This window comes from Eubalaena glacialis, chromosome 11 (genome assembly GCF_028564815.1).
Source record: "Eubalaena glacialis isolate mEubGla1 chromosome 11, mEubGla1.1.hap2.+ XY, whole genome shotgun sequence".
In the NCBI taxonomy this organism is placed as follows: domain Eukaryota; kingdom Metazoa; phylum Chordata; class Mammalia; order Artiodactyla; family Balaenidae; genus Eubalaena; species Eubalaena glacialis.
Genome location: NC_083726.1, coordinates 105,902,241 through 105,927,356, shown reverse-complemented (window position 1 = coordinate 105,927,356; position 25,116 = coordinate 105,902,241). Strand labels below are relative to the sequence as shown.

General features: G+C 41.3%; 1 protein-coding gene and 1 pseudogene across 1 annotated transcript in view; one reads left to right on the top strand and one right to left on the bottom strand.

Moving 5' to 3' along the window:
* The window catches only part of GRIN2B (glutamate ionotropic receptor NMDA type subunit 2B), a 293,640-nt gene that overhangs the window by 195,943 nt on the left and 72,581 nt on the right, over positions 1-25,116 (bottom strand). The gene's annotated exons all lie outside the window — the stretch shown is intronic.
* LOC133101538 (hypoxanthine-guanine phosphoribosyltransferase-like) lies at positions 9,096-10,134 on the top strand (annotated as a pseudogene).

Below are 25,116 nucleotides of genomic sequence, written 5' to 3'. Positions count from 1 at the left end.
ATAGAAATACCATACAGTATCATATCCAAAGCATTCCACCGTCTAAATGAATTATATATAAATCTTTCTCCTTGATCTACCCAGTCTTTCATTTTCATCTCAGAAGATTAGATTAGTATGACAGGACTTGTCCTTTATGAAGTCAAGCTACCCAGTTAAAAAACCCTCTTCTCTTCAAATGATTGCAAATTGATTTTGTTAAGATTTCTTTTCAGTGTTCCTTCAGGAAAGCTAGGGGAGTGATACTTTCTAGTCTTTCCTTTCTCTCCATGTATTTTTTTTCTTTACTCTGGCCTTTTTCATCTGATCCTCCAATAGTTTTCGATAATTGTGTGCATCAGTCGGGAGATCAATCAATTACCTCCGTGCTCCTTGCATAAAGATAACCTGCGATGGCAAAATTAAATCTAAGCAACTCACAAAAGTAGCCTGACACCAAATTTTCTTCAGTTCACTTTATTAGTCTCTATGCCCCATTCATTTAAAAATGTACAGACAACTACCCAAGAGCTATCAATTCTCAAAGCCCCCTCCATGCCTCTTAAATTAACATAATGTTCTTTTTAATTTTATTTGCCTACTAATAAAGCAAGGGTATATTTCAAGATCTGCTTTTATTCTTGGCTCCATGAAATTAAATGAATACAGAGTAGCAATGGCATCCTTGAGAATTCACACAGTAACACAGTTTCTCACCTTTTGCAAAAAAAAAAAAAAAAAAAAAAATGACACACCTGAACTAGTCGGGTGCTTCTTCCAGGTGTAAATGGAATGAGACACAATGTCCTTGTCTGTATGTTGAGGCTTATGTTGGTTACATATGCAACAACTTATTAACAAAGTTACTAGAACTAATCAGTTCAGTTTGCAAGTTATGTTTCACACAAAAAGGAAAGCTGTCTTGGCTCAAAGAAAATATCTCCTTGTATTTATATTCCTGAGTTCCACAATGATGCAAAGATTATCCAAATTATCTAGACAGAGTCCCCAAAAGACCTCCTACCAAGGACCTCTATGGAATCAGTCGCTTAGTTATAGTAAGTTCTTAATATTCAAATCTTTGGTGACAAAGAGTAAGTTCATCTCACTCAACTTCTTTTTTTTTTTTTGCATCTTTTTATTCTATAGCAACATCTTTCAAAGAACAGACATTTTAAATTTGAAGTCCAATTGCATTTTTAAAAGTGAATCATGCTTGTACTTCTCCATGTTCATCAGGAAAAGCAAGAGAGAGGTTCTTCTTTAGCAAGTAAAAAAAAACCTCTGCCAGTTTACAGGCTACAGGGTAATCTGGGAATTCAACTATCTCAGACATATTCACGAAAATATCCCCATTCCTAGTCACAGCATTCCATTGTTTTTTATTAAGGTCCTTGACCGTAAAATAAGGGACTTACTAGAGATGTGTATCTGGTATCCTTTACACTTGTATTGTCTTTAAAATTCAAGTTTGGGGCTTGATAGATAAACTAAGTTCTTCTCTAGTCTCCTAGGATGTGGGACCATTCTCCTTGCATGAGCTCAAACCATCTTAATCTTGCTGCTTACATGTGGCCTTTTCCATCCCCACCACTACCACCGCCCGGACAGATAACTTCTCTTAGAACACTTGGCCTGAACTTGGTAAGCAACAGTGGAAACTGTCTCTCAGCTTCTTAATCTTTTCCTACCGTAAGGGAGAATAACTCCCAGATTCCCCTCTCATCTCCTCCCCATAAAGGCAAAGATCCCCCTGATCTGGTCACAGTACAACTCCTTGAATACCTAATTGTGTTTTTTTTAAAATTAAATATGTACTAGTAGAGGGTTGCCATGTTGCTCAGTGAGTGACTTCTAGAGTCAGACTCGGTTAAGCTTCCTTCTTTGATATGTTTGGTGTTAACAAAACCACAGACCTTTCACAGGCATTGGAAGGGTTAACCATAAGTTGCTTGCAAATATGCTCCCAAAAGAAAAAAAGCAAGCCAGCCGATGACGTCAGGTAACTCAGATTATTACACGCAGATTGTACACGTATGGTGAAAAATGAGGAGCAGAGCCACACAACTCACAGTGACAAGACAGCTGCTCCGCATGCGCCGAGGCCACTGGGACCCACACAAACCTCTGTGGGCCATTGAGGAAGGCTGGTCCTGCAATACCAGGTCAGGACCTAACAGTTCAGAAAGTAAGCCATTTATTTTACCTGGAGTTCTACTTTTTTTTTTTTTTTTTTTAATTTCTGCTCCTCTGAACATGGCTCTTGGTTTCTAAAATTTTAATCCATCCCGTTCTCCACCATTACAGGAAATGAAATGTCTCCCATCTTGCCCTGCAAGCTCAAGAACTTTATCAATATGCCCTGGAAGCCAAATTCATGCCAGTCTTCGACTTTTACTCATTGCACATAAAGCCAGTGTGCACTCTGTTCACATCATTTCCTATATCCTTATAAAGTTAGGAGGAGAGAAAATTAGTGTTCTGTTTCTTCTGAATTATTGGGCATTTCACAGTGACCTATCTGTCCACGATCACTTCAAAAGAACTTAACGTTCATTGACTTTGACCAAATGTGGCTCATTCTAAGGGTGTTACCCTCTGTGAAATGGTGGCTGAATAGCTGTCAAAAAGACTAGTTTCCAGAATATTTAATAGATTTCACTGAAATTTGGTAAGTGGGAGGAGGTTATGGAGATATTTGCTGGCATTGAGATTAAAGGTCAAACATTAATTTAGTCCCTGGCGTTAGCATCTCAACACCCCTAATGTACAAACTGCAAACTCCCTCCATTTTAACCACACTTAAAGATAGATATGTGTTATTTATTCCTGAGAATAATAGTCTAAAGATATTCTGTGATGAATTCTGTCTGACAAGAATAAGGGGCCCTGACCTCTAGAGATTTCTACAAACTTTTACTCTCTGGGTTTCAACTCCAGATGCCTCATCCTTCTTTGTGATTTTGATAACTGGTTTCCCATAGCCACCACTTCATAATGAGCCCTAAGTGAAAATCTAAAATTTAGATTTTGCTCTTTATAAACTTACATGGTTTTAGAAGGAAGAAGCCAAGGTAACAAAGCAGTAAGTACAAAAAGAGAAAACGCATACTAGGGCTATGGAAAAAGAACTGGATTTGGAATCAGAAATTCAGATCCAAATCTGGATACTTCTTGTCTGTGTGATCTTAGACTGTAATTTAACTTATCCGACCGTTATTTTCCTCTAGAAAATAACAGTGCTAATTCTTAATTTATAGAGTTGTAAAGAGGATCAAATGGGGGGGTGGGGTGGGATGAACTGGGAGATTGGGATTGACATATATACACTAATATATATAAAACAGATGATTACTAAGAACCTGTTGTATAAAAAAATAAACAAATAAAATAAAATTCAAATTAAAAAAAGAGGATCAAATGAGATAATACCTGTGAACGTGGCTACTACAATGCCTGGCACAGAGTAAATTCTCAGATTCAGTAAGTGTGAGGTTATTTACCACGTACGATGACCAACAATACAGGCAAGGAAAAGTTTTATTTCATAAATATTTACATATTTACAAACAGGTTAAGTTGATATATTCATCATCATTTTTATTGTCCTTCTTGCCTAAGCATCAGGTATAATTGATTAAACAGCTTTCAAGGTTGACTGGATATTCAATACAACCCAGAACAGCTGAGCTCCCAAGTTGTCCTTTTCTGAATGTGTGAGAACATTCTACCTTCTCAGGTCTTGATGCGGGTCCCACTGATTCTTTCCATGACTTCAGTCATTCACTCAACTGAATGACTAGTATGATTTCCAGCCCAGGAGACATACTCTTGCCTCTTTCTTGCTTCTCACTGTCCGATCAGAACAACATTCACCAGCCCACTCATTCTACTCTTTCATAAAAGTCATATTCTTCAGCCATTGCTCCCAGCTACTGTCGGGTCTCAGGTGGAAGAGCTTCTACTGGGTCTGCTGGGCAGGTGTCATTTTGGTGGCTCTCTACCAACAGGTTACCTTATTTTACCAGACACAATTCCTCTCCATTATCTTAAGGAAAACTACCCCTTTCTTCCCATGTGAAAATCACAGGTTTCCTCTCAGCTTCCCCCAATCTGAGTTCTGTCCCCAGTCTGAAGAATACCGTTAGCCTCTGGCTCATTTGTAGACTGGTTTGCTCTGAGCATAAAGAAAGACTAACACTCCCCACCTCTCACTCCAATTCATGCCCATGGCTCAGGCCGCTAGCCCCACCCAATTCCCTTGGTTCTCTTTCATGACTCATCAGCCAGCATGTATATAGTGAAATATCTATCTAATGACCACCAGTCAAAATTTTAGAATATAAAACTCTCTAGGCACACACATAAAGTATGCAAAATAACTCTTACTGAGAAAGAAGCAGTATTTAAATCATGTCTGCAGGGAGTAAATACCTAACTAAAAGCAAGAAGAAATAAGGCAGAAATAATAAATTGAAATTCTAAATATCTGAATCACTTAAGACATAGTACATTTCTATCACAGGCAACATAGCAGCCTTGTAACAGATTTTTTTTCTTTCACAGATCAACTAATTTCTAAATATCTTCACAAGTCTAAAAAATAATCACACTTTCCAACGCTGTTCCTCATCATCAAAGCCACCCCCAGGTCTCTAACTAATGTATTCTCAGCAAAGTCTTAACCTTTATTCATACCCACATCCTCAGTGGTGAGATCAGCGCTTTAGGGTCCATTCTCTGGGAGGGTCCAGAGATGTCACTGATTACAGTTGTGGGTGAATTTCACACTGAAACACTAGCAGAGTAGGAACTCTTGAACAACTGCAGTCCGCCGGGGTGCTGGGTTAGAGAGGGTGGTCAGAACTGCAGAAGTGACCGGTGTTACCATGTGCCCACCCAGTGACTCACAAACACAGGCTTGGTAAGTTCCCTCCCATCCAGTCATGTAGAAACTGCAAGGCTCTATGAAAGAGACACATTTTTCTCTACTCAAAGACCCACACTTTCCTTGTTTTTCCCAAATTCAATTTTTACATCATCTGACATAGCTAGTGTGCTCTCAGTTGTGAGCTTGTGCGTGCACACACCTGCACAATATTGTGTGCACATGTGCAAAAAAGGAAGAAGGAAGTCGGCACAGAAAGATCTATATATAGAGAGAGTACATATCTGTTAAATACACACGAGGCAGGTCATGGTGAGACAGAACTTAACACTGTTTAGTAAAAGAAGCCATTGTCTGCTTCTTCATTAAGATGGACCTGGAAAGAAGTCTGCATCCTCCCAAGAAGTTCCCCAAGGCAAACAAACACCTCCTTTCCTGGGGGAGAAATAAAAGAAGACTTTTCGGGCATAACAAAAGTATCCCTCTTGGTATGGACAACACTGATCTCTAGAGAAGAGGTGGAGAGAGTAATACAGAGTCAAGGATTCTGTTGGGAGAAAACAGATTGATACCCCCAAACTCCTTCAAAATTACTAGACACTCTTCTGTAGATTGATATAGTTCAGACTGAGACCACTGACAGGAAAGAAAAATGGTGGAACTCACCATGAGGCAATGGGGAATGTACGATATGAACCCAGCTCAACTTGTAAGGGGCTAGAGGTTCACGGAGAAGGAGCAGTTTCAACACAGCACAAGGCTGAAGCTGGAAGTCCTTCAGATATAGACCTCCCAGGACAATGATCCTGTCCTGGGAACAGTGGATGAGCAAATGAATGTAACTTGAAGCATTGTAAGCCCAAGGCAAACCAGATAAACAAACCAAACCAAACCAAACCAAAACAGGGTCTACTAAGTAGGCTGCTCAGACCATCCAGTTCTCTCTCATTCTGAGGTCTAGAATGAGGCTGATCTATAGCCTGAGTAAACTCCTCGTGTTCTTGAACCATCTGGCATGGATATTAGAGAGACCTTCAGAGGGTGAATTTGTTTTTCCTGATAATACGAGTAGGAGGGAGTTTTAACAGTAAATTTAAAAATAAAAGATGTGACCCTTCTTTTAACCCAAGCTGATGACTGGTACAAATGGGTACAAAACTAGTTACACATATTAGATAAAGATTGAACCCCTTTGGGTTCAATTTAGTTAATTTTGCTAGTGGGTTTTTGATCAAAATGTGAAAAAGGTGAAGTGTAATGAGGTGAAAGGTGAACATCATCCAGATGGCTAATTATAGCTCATCTGCCCAATACTCTGAAACCAATGTGGTTCCAAGCCAACTTTATCAGAGAATGCTCATCCCTGAGATAGAAAATGGAGTAATGAGAATGGGAATAGTGGAATCCTTGAGTCTAGAGCAGGTATTTAATGATTTACAGGCCTTCATTGGGGTACAGGGGCATCGAAGAAGGAGTTGACACCCACTGGGTTACTAACGTTGCCAAGCCTAATGCACAAAGTAAGAGTAAATATCATTTTTCAAAATGGTGCCACAATGTTACAGTGCTTTGCTAAGTCTTTTTATCAAGAGCTCTAATTGGGGGATGTGTTTTATGTATAGTCTAGCCTTCTCTATTTACTGCTAAAGACATAATATGCATTTAATCATTCCTGAGCACACACGACATGAACGGCCCTGTCCTAGGCACTAAGGAGGATGCAGTAAGTTATGGGAAATTATCCCTGACCAAAATTCTGACAACCTGGAATGTACAAGTGACAATAATACAAAGTGTAATGTAATTATCACAGGGTGAATTAAAATAAATGTTATGGGGCTTAGAAAGGGAAGGGATCACACATGATCAGGAATCAGGAAAATTTTCATGATGGAGAAGTAGGACGATGGTGGCAGTGGTGGTGGTGGTGACGATTATGACCAGGTACTAATAGGATGAGAAGCCGAGTCTAGTGGTGGGAGCAGTTCAAGCATACGTGAGGATTTGGTTCTGAGGACAATAAAGGTTCAATTAGGCTATTCCTTCAGCAGATATTCATCAAGTGCCTAAAAAATGCCAAAGGCTGGGTTGGAGGCTGGGGACAGAGACAGGAGCTACTTGCCTAAGCTTTCACGGGGCCGAGCAGAGGAGCAAAAGGTAAACCAGAAAAATAACATATTAGGTAAGCACTATACTGCATTACACCGTGTGGGTTAAGTGCAGGAGCTCTGTGGTAAGACTGTCTCAGTGGGAACAGGACCATATCACCAACAGGCTGTTACCGTAGGCAAGTTACTTAGCCTCTCTCGCCATGGTTTCCTCATCTGTAAAATGGGTCAGTAATGCACCTACCTCACAGGGTAAATGAGATAATGCCTCTGAAGCACCTGGTGTGGTGATGGACACAGAGTAAGTGCTTAGTGAATAGTACTATAAAGAATACATTTGTTTGTGTCCATCGACAGATGAATGGATAAAGAAGATGTGGTATACACACACACACACACACACAATGGAATACTACTCAGCCATAAAAAAGAATAAAATAATGCCATTTGCAGTAACATGGATGGACCTAGAAATTATCATAGTAAGTGAAGTAAGTCAGAAAGAGAAAGACAAGTACCATATGATATCACTTACATGTGAAATCTAAAATATGACACAAATGAACTTATCTACAAAACAGAAACAGACTTGCAGACATAGACAGCACACTTGTGGTAGCCAAGGGAGAGGGAGTGTGGGGGAGAGAAGGACTGGGAGTTTGGGGTTAGCAGATGTAAACTATTATATATAGAATGGATAAACAACAAGGTCCTACCGCATAACACAGGGAACTATATTCAATATCCTGTGATAAACCATAATGGCAAAGAATATGAAAAAGAATGTCTATATATGTATAACTGAATCACTTTGCTGTACAGTAGAAATTAACACATTGTAAATTAACTATACGTCAATGAAATAAATTTTTTAAAAGAGTATGTTTGTACTTCTGTCTGAATATCTGATGTCATGAAGACAGTCTCTTTAGAAGTAGAATTAGGGAAGAGCCAGTCAAGGATACTAATTTTAAAAGTCATTAATGCATTTTTACACACTGTTTTCCAAAACCGTTGCATCATTTCACACTCTCGTAAGCAGTGTGAGAAAGTGCTGATCTCACTATACTCCATAGTTAACATATTTTTTAAAATTTTGCCAATTTGGTAGGTGAAAAATATGTCATTGCTTTTTTAATTTTCGTATCTTTCATTATGGTGAGGCTAAACATTTTTCATGTGTATGAGCCACACATATTTTTCTTCACATAAAATCGTATTCCCATTTTACAAGTGGGAAAAATGGGAATTTTGGTTGCAGAGTTTGGACTTAAAAAGGTAGAAAATGGGAACTGCTTGAAAATTACTGAGAGGGGAACAAATTGAAATGATCTTACGCTACAGTGCACATGTGCTAGTTCATTTCTTGTCATATTATTGGGAAAGAACAAAAATAAACTAAATTAATACTAAGGAAAGTTTAGGGGGGGTCTGGAGCAGGAATGGATTAGAAGAGAGCCAAGAGAATAAACTGAAAACATTAAGACAGAAAGAGGAATAGGGAGCAAAATAAAGAGAAAAAGAGTGAGAGCAACACGATTACCAAAGGCAAGCAAGGAAAGGAAGGAGATGAGAAATAAGCCCCCCAATTAAAATTTACATCTAGGGGGAAGGGATAAATTGGAAGATTGGGATTGACACATACATATAAAATAGATAACTAAGGACCTACTGTACAGCACAGGGAACTCTACTCAATACTGTGTAATGGCCTATATGGGAAAAGAATCTAAAAAGGAGTGGATATATGTATATGTATAACTGATTCACTTTGCTGTACACCTGAAACTAACACAACATTGTAAATCAACTAGACTCCAATAAAAATTAATTTAAGAGTCTTCAGCAGGCAGCCGCTCAAGCTGGTGGCCCTGATAAACAAGTGAATTTCCGGTGACAGGAGACTCGGGGTGCTGCTACTAGAAGAACCAGGAATGAATGCTGAGCAAGCAAAAGAACGAGGTGTCCCGGTCCCCAGCCTGCACCTACTTCCTCCTCCACCTCACCCAACCCCTCCCTGTGGCAGACCCAGGGCTCTTAGCCTTGGGGTAGTTGCGTCCCCTTTAAGAAGCTGATGAGAGCCCCGACTGCCCTCAGCGCACACACCAGCCAGCTCCGTTATGGTGACCTGCAGCCCCACCGTCATGATTAGTGATAATGAACCAGGTTATGACCTGGATTTATTTTGTATACCTAATCATTATGCTGAGGATTTGGAAAAGGTGTTTATTCCTCATGGACTAATTATGGACAGGACTGAACGGCTTGCTCGAGATGTGATGGAGGAGGTGGGAGGCCATCACATCGTGGCGCCCTTTGTGTGCTCAAGGGAGGCTATATATTCTTTGCTGACCTGCTGGATTACATCAAAGCACTGAACAGAAATAGCGATAGATCCGCGATAGATCCATTCCTATGACGGTAGATTTGATCAGACTGAAGAGCTACTGTAATGACCAGTCAACAGGTGACATAAAAGTAATTGGTGGAGAGACTTCCCTGGTGGTGCAGTGGTTAAGAATCCGCCTGCCAATGCAGGGGACATGGGTTCGAGCCCTGGTCCGGGAAGATCCCACATGCCGCGGAGCAACTAAGCCCGTGCGCCACAACTACTGAGCCTGCACTCTAGAGCCCACGAGCCACAACTACTAAGCCCGCGTGCCACAACTACTGAGGCCCAAGCGCCTAGAGCCCATTGTCCGCAACAAGAGAAGCCACCGCAACGAGAAGCCCACGCACCATAACAAAGAGTAGCTCCCGCTCGCTGCAACTAGAGAAAGCCCGTGTGCAGCAGTGAAGACCCAAAGCAGCCAAATAAATAAATAAATAAATAATTTTTTTAAAAAGGTAATTGGTGGAGATGATCTCTCAACTTTGACTGGAAAGAATATCTTGATTGTTGAAGATATTGTTGACACTGACAAAGCAATGCAAACCTTGCTTCCCTTGGTCGAACAGCATAATCCAAAGATGGTCAAGGTTGCAAGTTTGCTGGTGAAAAGGACCCCTCAAAGTGCTGGATATAGACCAGACTTTGTTGCATTTGAAATTCCAAGCAAGTTTGTTGTAGGATATGCCCTTGACTATAATGAATACTTCAGGGATTTGAATCATGTTTGTGTCATCAGTGAAACTAGAAAAGCAAAATACAAAGCCTAAGATGAGAGTTCAAGTTGAGTTTAGAAACATCTGGAGTCCCATTGAAATCACCAGTAAAATTATCAAATGTTCTAGTTCTGTGGCCAGCTGCTTAGTAGAGCTTATTGTATGTATCTTCTAAGAATTTTATCTGTTTTGTATTTTAGAAACGTCAGTTGCTGCATTCCTGAACTCTTTATTTGCACGATGAGCCTATAGACTATCAGTTCCCTTTCGGTAGATTGTTGTTTGACTTGTGAATGAAAAATCCCTTAAATCACATCACTATTGAATGAAAATATCGACATTGTATCTGTAAGAAACATTTAAAGCAAAGAATATATTAGTTTTTAAATTGGTATTCTAATTTTTATATATTCAGGAAAGAACAGAAGTGATTGAATATTGTTCATTATACCACTGTGTGCTTAGAAAAGTAAGAAGCAGTCAGTTTCATATCAGTGACAGCATTTAGAGGTATCATTATGTTCGATAAACCATATGTCCTGGAATTATTTTAGTAGGTTTCAGTAGTATTAACTGTATTTTCCCACTGGTTCAGATTATTTCCGGTGAATCTTTGTCAACAGTTCCTTTTAAATACAGATCGATAAGTTCCCAAAAAAAAAAAAAAAAAATTAATTTAAAAAGTAAATAAATAAAATAAGATAAAATTTACATATAGTCTGTTTCTTTTCATCCGCCCGCCTCTGTACCTGAACAAATATGGCTTTAGCTCTATAGCTTGTGCTGCAAAATGTACACTGATGTGGAGGGGAGGGTAAGCGTGGAAGGAGAGAGCAAGGGCACGCTAATGGGAGTCCCAAAGGTGCACCGTTCTCAAAGGCAAGGGAATCCTGAGCCCCATTCCATTAACCTGGTGGCCTCATCTCTGACCTGACCTGGAAGCAAAAAAAGAAGAACCGGAGTCAAAACAGCTTCTGGATGTGGATACTTCAGCCCAGGTCACCTTTGGAATGCCCCCTTTTGGTTCCAAGAACAGAAGGTCAAAAAAGAGAAAAGAGTTAAAACTGAGGCCAAGAATAGGAGCGAATTGGAGCCAAAAGCGTATTCTCATCAACTTGCTTAAGGACACGCCATCTGCTCAAGAGTGATCACTTGGCCAAACTCTTGTCTCCATCCTGACCGCTCAAGAGTTCCCAGCCTCCTCTGGACCTCATCTTTTCCATGTCAATTTCAGCCCACCTCACCTGTGCCAGGAAACTGCAGGAAAGACATGTCAGCTGGGAAAGGAAAGGCGGCAGAAGAAAGAGTTACACAAAGTCCGTATCTCCACTGCCTGAGGTATTCTGCAATACCCTCCAACCCTCAGCAAAACAAGAACAAGAGCAGCTGCAAGATCCACAGCGGCCGGGATAAAAGGCCCCTAAAGGAGAGAAGATGCGACATCATTTGGTGCCTTCCCATCACCGGAACCCGGAACGATTTCTCCTCCAAAGCCTCGTCATTCGTTAGCCTTTCTCCTTTGTTCTCCTTCCTCAAAGAACACTGACATTCAGAAGATATACAACAGATACTTAAGGTGCAAAGTATGTGCTTAGAGCCCGCAGGTCAGGTGGTGCCTCCCTACTCTGGGGCAGTCTTGTTGATTTGGGTCCAAGTATCAGCTCTTAGGCTAGCACACTCAAGAATCTTTCCTGAACTTCTTACTGTTCCTGTGGCTGACTTTCTCTCAGTCTGTCTCGAGTTCCCACGTCCACCCTGTTTGTCCACTGTTGTTCCAGCCAGACCAACGGAAATCTGAAGTCCAGCCTTAACTGGTATCTACATAAAGGGAAAAAAATCCACTTGTTTCATCCACCTTGTGAGCTTAGTAATTTTACATAAGATCTGGGTAGACCTAGGGAAGGGCCACATTACTGCTGGAGTGGGCCAGTATCATTTCCACGGCTGGTCCACACCCTTGTTCCCCACTCTCTCCCCCTATCGTCTTCCTATTCTAGGAAATTACATATATATTTATATATATATAATTATGTACATATTCTATATATAAAATACATATAAATATATGTTTTTATTTATACCTTACTCATGTAGTTGTTCATAGATCAAGCAGAACAGTTTCTCCCACTCTGAAGTCCCTCAAACTCAGCTTCTACCCCAGGCAGATTTTTCAAGTTGTTTATTCTTAAAAATATAGATTAGTCTCTCTAAAAGGTATTCTGGAGAATACAACTTTCTCTAGTCATATTATAACACATGATGGTGCAAATTATACAAAATTATAGAGAAGTTACAGGTTAGAGTTTCCCTTAAGCATGAATAATATTCAAGATATTTAGCAACTGACACCTTCGCCAGCCAATCAGAACTGAACGTGGCCTCAGAGATGGAGTGGCGTCCTGGGCCCCTGCTCTGCCAGGCAACAGCCCTTGCCGCTGACTTGTGGGAGAGCCTGGAGGAGGGACCAGGTGCGCTCACAGGCTTCAGAGCAGCTGCTCTTTACCGACTGGTTCAGAAGTGGTTCTACAGTTTAATGATGTACAACCACACTAGCGCTCACCAGCTGAACCCGGGCCACTCATCAGAAACAATCTTACTCGATCCCATTTCATCTGCTGAAAACAGTGCTCCATCTCTCCCCAGTCCTCCCTGTTTGTAAAATCAACCGGAACCCATTATTTTGGTCATCCTGCCCTTAACTTGATTGTTCACTTTCGGTTTTGATTTTGGCCAGTGATTTAGACCAGTGCCCTGGGATTTTTTGGTCTCTGGGAAACCAATGTACTCTTTTTTTTTTTTTTTTTAATGGCTGTGTTGGGTCTTCGTTTCTGTGCAAGGGCTTTCTCCAGTTGCGGCAAGCGGGGGCCACTCTTCATCGCGGTGCGCGGGCCCCCCACCATCGCGGCCTCTCCTGCTGCGGAGCACAGGCTCCAGACGCGCAGTCTCAGTAGTTGTGGCGCACGGGCCCAGCTGCTCCGCGGCATGTGGGATCCTCCCAGACCAGGGCTCGAACCCGCGTCCCCCGCATCAGCAGGCACACTCCCAACCACTGCGCCACCAGGGAAGCCCCCAATTTACTCTTGATCAAATATTTTAGGGAGAAATCAATTCCTTCAAAGTTACCCCAAATCGACTCTGGGGCCTTTCCAGAGTCCAGGTATAACATATATTACCAGCAGCCTCCTTTCCTTACAGAACCCAACTCAACTAACCAAACCGCTCTGCTCTGTTACTCTCTTCATTCCTTTGTAACTTCACGGACATTACCAAAACTCAAGTGTGTTTGTTTATTTGTTTGTTGCTAAACAGCAGTCCTTGGGAGTTAAGCTCTAGAACAGCACTATCCAACAGAAATACAACGTGAGCTACCTAGGTAATCTGAAATTGACTAGTAGACACAGTAAAATAAGTAACAAGAAACAGGTGAACTTAATTTGTATATATTATTTAACTCAATGTATCCAGAATATTATTTTAATGTGTAATCAATATAAAAATTATTAATGGGGTAATTCACATTCTTTCATTTTTTACAAAGTCTTCAATTCCCGGTACGTATTTTGTGTTTACAACACATCTCAGTACCACATGGAAAGTGCTGATTGCCTCATGGGGCTATAGTGGCTGCAGGCTGGACAGCCAGACTGTGTCTACCTCAGCTACTTACAGCTCCACCAGTTCTCAGCTGCTCAGTCTTGGGTAAATAATCTATCTGTGCCTCAATTTCTCATCTGCCAAAAAGTGATAATAATGGTACACACCTCATAAGACTGTTGTGAGAATTCAATGAGAAGGCACTATTCCTAGAACATAGTAAGATTTCAACCAACGTTAGCTACTGTTATCACCAGCATTATGCTGCTACTTCATCCCCCAATACTACTATGCATTCTCCAACTTTTTATTCAACATCCAAAAGAACAGGGGTAGTAGCCACATCCATAAACTTCTCTCTCCAGGAACTTGTTGTCCCGCCTCTGCCCTTTTTTCGGGTGGAGAAATAATGACCTAGAACAGTCCCATATCTTTAATAACTAATTAGATGGTGTCCATCCTGACCGAAACAGATCAAACATAACACCAAGTGAATTCAGCCAAGTACGGCCCAAGTACAGACACAGTGAGAAGTACGTTTTTTATTTACCTGGTGTCTGAATCCTTATTCACCACTGAACTATTTTTTTAAACCAGTCTCCTCATTTATGTAAGCAACTTTTATCTCTACGCCTGAATTCTAGCCAGTATTTCATGAAGGCTCAGCCAGAGAAAAGCATTCACCGTGATTTACCCTCCCAAATATTACAGGATGTTATTTATGCGGCCTTTGAGCAGGTTTCATGTCCATCCCCAGCCATGACTTCATTTCAACCACAAGAAACAGCAGAGGCACCATGTTTCCCAAAACTCCTTTAAAAACAACCCTGCAGATGCCAGGAGAACTGGGAATATTAATGACTGAAAAGCTGGGAATTAAGGGATGTATGCAGAATGGTGGGAATGGAATCTAAAGAACCCAGTTCTATTGAGCGTGAAATTGTTAACAGAGGGCAAACGTTTACAAAGCTTTGTGGCAGGAGAACTGATGGTGGAGGAGAAAGTCAGAAGGCAAGAGTCTGAAATAATCTAGGATCAAAAGTATTTGCAGGACCAGGTTGTACGATACTATTTATAGAGAAAAATAGATTTTTGGGGGACTCAGAAAAGGTGTTGTAAGAGTGGGTTTTGCCAAGAAACATACAAGATGCTTTGGCATATGTAAGTGGCATGATTTATGAAGCCTGAAAAAAAAGGAGAAAAAAAAAAGAGAGAAGCAATTTTGTTCACATAGTATGCACTTATATTTTATTCTTCTCAAGAAGGAATATGTTCTGATCACAGACGTGGCCAAATATTTCAGCAGGACACTCAACAAAGATCCTTATGAAATCCTGGTGGAAAGAAAAGTTGGAGAAACAAGCTAAAGGGAGGTCTCTGGGGGACAACCGAAGGATAGAATCCTGTTTTATTCAGCGTTTTTATCAACAAAGTGGGGAAGAATAGTTCGGCAAATTTACAGACTACACACAAGACAAGAAAATGGAAAGGATGCTGAGGTGACAGAGGGAAGAATCAAATTTCAAAAATACACGGGCAGGCCAGAAAGATGAGATCCACCTAAACAAACAATACGAACTGGGTTACATTTAAAACCAGCTGCACAAAGGGAGCGTGGGGAAGGGGCTTGGCTTACTTTGGGTCTCAGATCACTGTAAACTTGGGTAACCAGGCTGCCAAGGTAGCTAATGCAATTTTAAGGTACTTTAATAGAAGGACAGCATACCAAACAAGGGATGTGATAATTTAATTGTAGTCGACAGTGAACGGAACACAGTGATAACCTGATCCCCGGTACCTTGATCAAATGTCCGGCGTGAAATCTCTGAAAATCACTGAATGTGGAAACCCGCTGAGGAAATTTAGGCTACTTAGTGTGAAGGAGAAGACTCGGCGGCTGCCTGAGTATTGTGCTGATGTACCTGAAGGCAGTCATGTGGAAAAAGGTTAGAAATAATTCCAGAGGGTAGAATATGGCCCTCCAAATGGCAGTTACAGCATGGCAGACATTGTCTCAATATAAAGAAAGCCTTTCACAGGCTGAACGCAATAGACTCCCTTGGCCATCCAGGTAAGGTCCCTGCCACCAGAAATATTCCACCAGAAAGAGTCTGAGGGCCACCTCCCTCTCAGGGATTCCTGCTCTAAGTGAGATGCTGAACCGAATGACCTTTAGGGTTCCTTCTGAGGCTACGCTAATATGGTATTTATGCAGTAAAATGTGTACAAACTGAGTCAGCTCTTTCTGACACTGTAACGTGAGTGAGGTAATTACACATACATACCCCCATCACGGAGGACGTGTGTTATTACTAGAATCAAACCTTAGCTCTTCCATGTCTGTAGATCAATTATGTCAACAGAGTTACGTGCTGACCTTGAGCTAGTGAGGTTGAATGTAGAACAGGATCAGAATTTATCTGAGTTGATGAAATAGGCTTCACTTTTCCATAACTAGAAAGCACAGGTCAGTCAGTAGGCCTGTTGAGGGAAGGAAACAGGCTACAGAGAAAAAGGAGTAGTTTTCAGTTCTCCTGCCTATGTTGGCAACACAGGGGAAAGGAAGGGAAGGGGCTGTTCCACACACACACACACACACGCACACATGCACACACACACATGCACACACACACACACTCTCACTCTCATGGGAGCAGCCAGACACTAGGTTTCTGTGACTGTCAACATTTCTAAGCAGCTTGAGAGCAAACGTTCCTCTTCTATATCCAGATGATCTTTGCCATTGAGGTTAAGAATAGTATTATATGTCTCCTTCTCTCAAGGGATGAATTTGTCAGATTGTCAGATATCATTTTTGTCTTTGAGTTGAGGATACAATAAAATACAGAAAGAATTCTATATCATCTCTCAGCCATTCCGATTTTAGAATTGATGATTCAATATGGCTCCCTTTTTGACAATAACATAATGAGGCTCATTTCTTGCAGATTTGAGAAAAGAACTCTCACTACGTTATAGTTCCACTTTGTACGTCATTCTTGAGCTATCTTTCACTTTGGTGAATCAAGCTCAGGAGGCTCTTTGCTCTAGACCCGAGTCTCTCGTATATTTTTATCTCCCCATCACACTCCTGGTTTCACTTTAACTCCCCACTAAAGGTCAAAGTTGCAGCTCAGCAGCAGACCAGGAACCTGCTGGCCAGAAGGTAGAGATATGGAAGGAGTCCATCCTTTACTCTATGGAGATGGGAAAAATAGGTCTTTTCCTAGTCTTCACAGAAAGAGGCATATACTGTGTAAGCACCCGGAGCTCTCCCACATTTAGAGAGAACCAATGACTTGACACAAGTCTTCCGTCATTCCCAAAAGAAATCAAATTTTTCAAAGACTGAGTGGGAAATGTTTAAAATACTATTAGTATAAAAAACTCCATTTTGTATTCTCAATGTCAAATTTAAATAATAGAAAGATCCAGCAAGTTTATGATTCGCTACAAAAAAAAAAAAAAATAGGAAAAGCTTCACTTTACTCAATGTCTTCACTGAAAATTCATTTAGGTCTCCTCCAGGTCAGCTCATCCTTCTCCCACCCCAATAATCAAAGGAGCAGGATACTGAAAAAATAGAAGGACTCATGCACTAGGGATAAAGAAGGGAGTAAGTTAGTGATGCCATATACAATACCTACTTTTGGCTATAAGCAACAGGATTCCCTACGTAATGAGCTATGGACGTTCTGTTGATGTCCAAAATATAAGACAAGAGAAATACTAACATGAATGGATTTTTAGAAAACCACAGATAGGCAGTAGGGGGAAATGCAGCCCTTTGTTCCACGCAATAGGCAGAGTTAGGTGGGTATTAACAGAGAAATATTTCAAAGGCTAAAACACTATGATAATAAAGACACTATGATCTAGGCACAAAAATCTGGGGCATAAGAACAAAGGTAGCTGACTGAGGTCTGTGAATACCCGGCAAGACTGATGAAGGCCTTTGGGCTCTTTCACAGGACAAAATATGTTTCTTTGTCATGAAGCAAATGATCTGAGAAAAGAAGTGAAATAAATTTATTCTAAATAAACAAAGAGCCCACTCCAAGCAGCAAAGCTCTAGAACCTGCTGGCCAGACTTGGTGTAGATTAGCTCAAGAACCAGGAGATGCTCAGTGGAGGCTAACACGACATTGTAAAGCAACCATACTCCAATAAAAATTAATAAAATATATATATATATTAAAAAAAAGAACCAGGAAGTGCTGAGCCTGAGGGTTCAATGTCTTCAGAATTTGTGTAACTAATACAGAACGTATCCCGCTGTGTCCTAGCTCAATAGGTAGCTTTCTGAAGGCAGGGGAGGCCTGCAGTAGTGACTAGAATATAGTAAGTGCTTAATAAATATTCGTTATGTGAATACAATAGCTCAATTCAAGTTGTCCCCATGTATCAATGGTGGACTGAACGTACTAATGGCTGCCATTGATGGCCTCCTCTGAAGTTCCTCCCATCGAGAGGTATAGTCTATTTCTTCACCCTTTGAAATGAACTTGCCCAATGACTCATTTTGGCCAATATGATGAGGGAGAAGTGTCACCGTGCGAGTTTCAAGTTTAGGCCTCAAGGGGCTTTGCACACTTTTGCTTTCTCTCTTGGGAGCCTGCCATGATTTGAGAATAAGCCTGGGCTAGCCTGATGGAGGATGAGAGACCACATGGTGAAGAGCCCAGCTGTCCCAGCTGAGGTCATCCTAGACCAGCCTATAGCCAGCCAACACTCACACATGAGGGAACTCGGCCAAGATGTTCAGAGAGGCCAACGCAACCCAAAGCCTACCACAGATGCACGCCTGAGTCCAGCTGAGACCAGAAGTCCTGCCCAGTTGACTCCTAGGCTCATGAGAAAGAATAAATGGTTGCTGTTTCAAGCCACTATGTTTGGATGTTGGCTTTTAATCCAACAATAGCAAACTGACACACCTCACTAAATGTTGCTTTTCTGTCCTTTATCACTGACCTTGTCTTTAAATGTTTGTGAAATATTTTCACTCCTAATAGTTTAATTCAAAAGGAAAAGCAAAAAGAATCCCTATCATTCATTCAATAATAACTTATGTCTAAACGTCCTTTCGCTTTCCCCTCTTCTTGCCTCTAACTTCTTGAAGTCCTCATTTATGTCTCAGTTTTTCTATTAAAATCAGTCCCTAGCTGGTCTCCAGGCATCCATCTTTGTTCTAACCCCATCTGCATAATGTGTAAGAGCTATCATCCTAAAACATATATGTAATCATGTCACTCCTCTCCTCAAAAAGTTTAAACCTTTCACATCACGCACAGAAGAAAGTGTGAACTACGCATATGGCCAGTCACATCCCTCACACTTTTGCTCCAACGTCTGTTCCCAGTGTGGCCTCACACCAGAAGCCCCCCACGGCTCATGCCCCAGGACACCTGTCTGCCTCCGTACTCCCACCTTTCCCACCCTCATATCTCTGTCCAACTTGTTTCATATGCTTGCAATTTCCCACCGGTGAAAATCCCACTAAAGCCACCACCCTAAGAAGCTACCCTAATCTTCCACTATATCTTTACGTAATAAAAATGATATAATAACGACAACAACAATGCCGATAATAATACTTAGTAAGCATGTACTATAAGCTAGCACTGTGTGCGGCACTCCAAATGCATTCTCTCTTAACCATCGTGTCAATCCTAGGGCAGAGCTATTCTCACCACTATCTGCATGCTATACATGAGCAAACTGAGACTCAAAAGGTTAATCAGTCCAACGTCAAATATCTACAAAGTGGCAGAGCTAAAATGTGGATCTAGGATTCTAGGAGTAAATACACTGAGCTACATCATGGTTTCATTTGAATTTCCCATATTTATTATAATAAAGTAACGCACAAAGGAGTTAAATGACTTGCCAAGGCAGCAGAGTCATCAGCAGAACTACATCATGAATCAAATATTTTGAATCCTCCAATCTTATGCTAATTTTGTGCCACCAGGGAAAATATAACTGCTGCCTGGTCTCCCCAGCAAAGCATGAGCGTTTTTGCCTTTGCCCCTTTTTTTCAGTTAGAATGCCTCAGCTAAACTAAGCAGGTAAGTTTTAGTTTCTCCTGCTGCTGTAGTCATCCATAGTTCTTCAGCCAAGATTCCAAGGCTAGAGGAAGAAACTGAATCTAAAACCAAATTAAGTTTTAGCTTCCTTTGAGTCACATGTCAGCAATAGTCCACCCAGTAACTCTGTTAACATACAAATGAACTAAATTTCCCATATTCCCAACTGTGTTTAAGTCTGTTGGGACCACATAGGTCGCACGGATGCCTTAAACATGCTAATCTCATTCTGTCCTACTTTAGGTACTGGTCTCCCAAAAAGCACCCCATACATAGCTGAATATACTTGCTTTTCAACAACTGTGCTCCCTCTGAATTATAGAAAATGTCAGCCAGGAGAGTCCCTGGTCCTGATGGAGACACGTGCACACTTAGGAGTGCAGGCCTGCGATTGGCCTGTAGCTATGAGTCTCCAGAGGTTAGGGCCAAAGAAAGGAATATGAACCAAGAATATAGCAGATTTTGCCCACAAGTATCAGGGTTGAAAACAAAAAAAGAAAGAAAGAAAAAAGCGCTGAATACAAGCCCAGGTGAACCATGTAAGTTTAGAAATAGCTCTTTTGCTAACTCAAAGGGGACGCAAGGGAAACTGACACAGCTTGTTTGGCCGCTGTGCCTCTTGTCCACTCCCTTTCTTGGTCCACGCAGCTGCGCAGCGGCTGCAAGCGGCCACCGCGAGCGGCAGGGGCTGCAGAGGCAGCGGGGGAAAGGGTCTATTCAAGAGCGCTTAGTCCTCCCAGTTTGAGACTCTCCACAAAAGAGAGACAACAAATGCAGGCTTCAAAGGAGAACAGAAAATGTCACAGTGATCCACCTCCTCCAAGGAGCCTTTGATCGGCAGCTCTTCCTGCTGCTTTATGCCCATCCTCACCTCCCCCAGTTCCGGCTCATCTAAGAGGTTTCTTTATTCTTAAGACCTATAAAGTAGGCATAACAAGTAACTGGATGAAACAGAGGGTCAGTCTTAACCTAGGCCTGGAAAAGTATCCACTCAATATCATTTGAAAACTTTCTTAAGTTTATGAGAAGCCCCTGTATTAAAGAGGAACTTCAGCTGAATTCCGGATGTCTTTGGTTATTCATTGCTTATCTTACGTGTACCGTAAGAAAAGATGAAGATTCGATTCTGTTCAGTCCAGGAGAGAGGGAGGTAATAGCAGATAAGATGGGTCTTTGCTGCTGGGAAGGCCCTTAGAAAAGAACCCTTCAGATTCTAGGGCTGGGCATCTACCTGCCAGAACATGTGCACTATTTCAGAAGTCCTCTCCTCAAAGTCTAACTTAGAACCACGGATTCTCCCCCAGTCCCTCCCACTCTGCAAGCTTATGAGCACCTCTGCCAAAGGCCAGGGACTACCAGTGAAATGACACACAAATAACAGCCAGCTCAGCTAGAAGAAGATCTCAAGGGGGAAAAGAGCAAGAAATGGGAGCTTCCATAACGTCTGCGAATTATCTAAGGATTCCACGTACCCTATTACTCTCTCCTAAGGCCTATAACTAACTCCAGCGCACGCTGACAGATTCACCAACACGCTGGAAGACACGGTTTAGGCCAGCGGGAGCACGCTTTGGTAAATAAGGTGTCAAATCGCCTTTTATTCACTCCAGATATGGAAGAGAAAAGGGAAGGTGAACAATTAGCATAAACATGTAACCTAACACTTCTAAGAATAAAGAGCTCACCTTTTTTTTTTTTAATTGAAGTATAGTCAATTTACAATGTTGTGTTAGTTTCAGGTGTACAGCAAAGTGATTCAGTTATACATAGACATACATATATTCATACATATATATATACATATATATTCTTTTTTTTTAATAGATCTTTATTGGAGTATAATTGCTTCACAATACCAATACCATGTTAGTTTCTGTTGCACAACAAAGCGAATCAGCCATATGCATACACATGTCCCCATATCCCCTCCCTCTCGAGCCTCCCTCCCACCCTCCCCTATCCCACCCCTCTAAGTCATTGCAAAGCACCGAGCAGATCTCCCTGTGCTATGCTGCTGCTTCCCACCAGCCAACTATTTTACATTCGGTAGTGTATATATGTCGATGCTACTCTCACTTCGCCCCAGCTTCGCCCTCCCACTCCATGTCCTCAAGTCCATTTTCTATGTCTACCTCTTTATTCCTGCCCTGCAACTAGGTTCATCAATACCTTTTTTTTTTTTAAGATTCCATATATATGCGTTAGCATATTCAGATTCTTTTCCATCATAGGTTATTACAAGATATTGAATATAGTTCCCTGTGCTATACAGTAAGTCCTCGTTTATCTATTTTATATATAATAGTGTGTATCTGCTAATTCCAAACTCCAATTTATCCCTCCCCCCCACCCTTCCCCTTTGGTAACTGTAAGTTTGTTTTTTATGCCTGTGAGTCTGTTTTTGTTTTGTAAATAAGTTCATTTGCATCATTGTTTTTTAGATTCCACATATAAGTGATATCATATGATGTTTGCCTTTCTCTGTCTGACTTACTTCATTCAGTATGACAATCTCTTTGTCAGATCGCACATTTTTTATCTCACTAACTAGACTGGTCAGTCCCCAAGATACAAATGCACCACCTTCCAAAATAACTCCAAAAAGTTATCACTTAGAAACCCAGAAGCATTCTCTCACTGAGCCAATATAATAGGTGGTGACTGCAATCTCAGGCCAGCCTGCAAACACCAATTTATCTCAAATACACCAGGAAGGGTCTTCCTAGGAGCCCCAGGCCTCTCTGAACCTAAGCCCATGGGGGCTCCTGGAATCTTAAAGTCCTTTTAGTACCAATATCCTGACATCTCAAAGCCAAGGCCGGCGGAGAGAAGGAAAACATATCAGGTTCCATCACTGTGGCGGCTGGACAGATGCTCCAGTGGGAGAAGTGGAAAGATATAATATTCCTCCTAAAGTCAGGGAACATGAGAGGAAGGGAGATGGTATGTGGTGAAACTTTCCACTTTAATCCTAAGAAAAGATGTTGAGTTTAGGGGATAGAACTAGACTTTCAGAACATTAGAGAGGCCACCATAGCCTTTTTAAAAAATATTTATTTATGTATTTATGTATTTGGCTGTGCAGGGTCTTAGCTGCGGCACACGGGATATTTGCTGCCACGTGCAGGATCTTTAGTTGCAGCATGCGGGATCTTAGTTGTGGCATGTGGGATCTAGTTCCCTGAACAAGAATTGAACCTGGGCCCCCTGCATTGGGAGCACAAAATCTTAGCCACTGCAACACCAGGGAAGTCTCGAGAGGCCACCATAGCCTTTCAACAGAATGCTGGCTGCAGACATAACTTTTTCAGCAAATATAACTAATAAAAAACCACATTTCTCTCATTTCTACTGATTATAACCATTATATACTAATTATAGAAAGATACAGTTTTAAAAATCTAGGTCTAATGATCTTATCAATACACTCAACTCTTGCCAAGAATGTGCTAGCACCATAGAATTTTTGCACTTAAGGGGGCACTGGAGGTCATCTACCCCAATAACGTCATTTTAAAAATGAGGTCACCAAAGGATGGAAAACTTGAGTGATTTCCAGAAGGTACTCCAGTTCTTTAGATCCAGAAATCACCTGGTGTCCATTGGGGACACTATTTCATGTGCCTCTTATATAAACTTTGGTTTCCCTTCTTTGAGGAGCCTTTCATTTCTCTGCATTGATGCTCCCCCTGGGAGTTAAATCCCACTCCCCGCCACAGAGGTTGTTTATTTGAGGGAAGGTATTAATGGTCTCATCCCAGGCATCTCCCTTTGAACTCTGAGGACTCCGCTAGAACTCTCTTTGCAGCCGGGAGAGCCTATTTTTCCCTTTTCTCCAAGGAAGGCCATCCTTGGCCCTGAGCATCAGGCCTTCTGCACTCGCTACCTCCAAGCAAGTGGAAGACGGCACTGGTGATAGAGCAATAAAACTGCGAATGTCAAACTCACTTAATTTGCTGACCAACTGATTAACGGCTCAACTCCGCATTTCAAGTCAGCCCCACCTAAACCTCTGGAGCTTCTTGCCAAAGCCTTCTTAAACAGTCTTAATTTTTTTTTTTTTCTACACACACTTAAAAACCTCATTAAGCAAGAGAGAATGTTTTTAAAACAGTCAAATAGTGTTTTCTCCATAGCCTTGCATGCCGAAGGTTATAAACCCTTATATTCAGCAACTGCCTCTACAGGATGCGTGCCAGGGCAGCACGATGATAAACCACTGACAACGGTGCAATAATGGTTTCCTGTCACCAGTGGAGATCTTAAGTGGCAATAACTGCAAAAGGATGTTACTATTAAGCTAAGTGTGTGTGCCTTCATATTCCTTCAACAGGTTTTAGAAGATGGCTGAGGTTGAAAGTAGCTGGAGGAGGAGAAAGGGTGCCCTGCTCCCTTGTGTCCCCTGGGCCAGTCCTTTTCAAACCTCAAGACACCCTAAAATGAAGAAGAATATTTTGGTGGTAAACACCTTGCTGTTAGACCTGAGTGTCAGTCCAAGGTCAGCTTGTTAGTGACTCTGAATATTGCCTGACCACTATTAGCCTGAGTTTCCTCAGTTGCAAAGGTGATAATAATGGTCCCTTTTCCTTGTACAAGGACTGTTGGAAAGATGAAATGATCCGGGCTATGCATTAGAATTTGGCAAAGCAATGAGTACAAGAAGTAAGTGCTCAATAAATGTCAGCTGTTGTTGTTTTTTAAAAAAACAATACACATGAAAGGATGCTCAACATCACTAATCGTTAGAGAAACGCAAATCAAAACTACAATGAGGTATCACCTCACACCAGTCAGAATAGCCATCATCAAAAAATCTACCAACAATAAATGCTGGAGAGGGTGTGGAGAAAAGGGAACCCTCTTGCACTGTTGGTGGGAATGTAAATTGATACAGCCACTATGGAGAACAGTATGGAGGTTCCTCAAAAAACTAAAAATAGAACTACATATGATCCTGCAATCCCACTCCTGGGCATATATCTGGAGAAAAAACATGGTTCGAAAGGATACATGGACCCCAGTGTTCACTGCAGCGCTGTTTACAATAGCCAAGACATGGAAGCAACCTAAATGTCCATCAACAGACGAACGGATAAAGAAAATGTCGTACATATATACAATGGAATATGACTCAGCCATAAAAAAAGAATAAAATAATTCCATTTGCAGCAACATGGGTGGACCTGGAGATTATCCTACTAAGTGAAGTAAGGCAGACAGAGAAAGACAAATATCATATGACATCACTTACATGCAGAATCTAAAAAATACAAATGATACAAATGAACTTATTTACAAAACAGAAACAGACTCACAGACTTAGAGAACAAACTTATGGTTACCGGGGGAGCGGGGG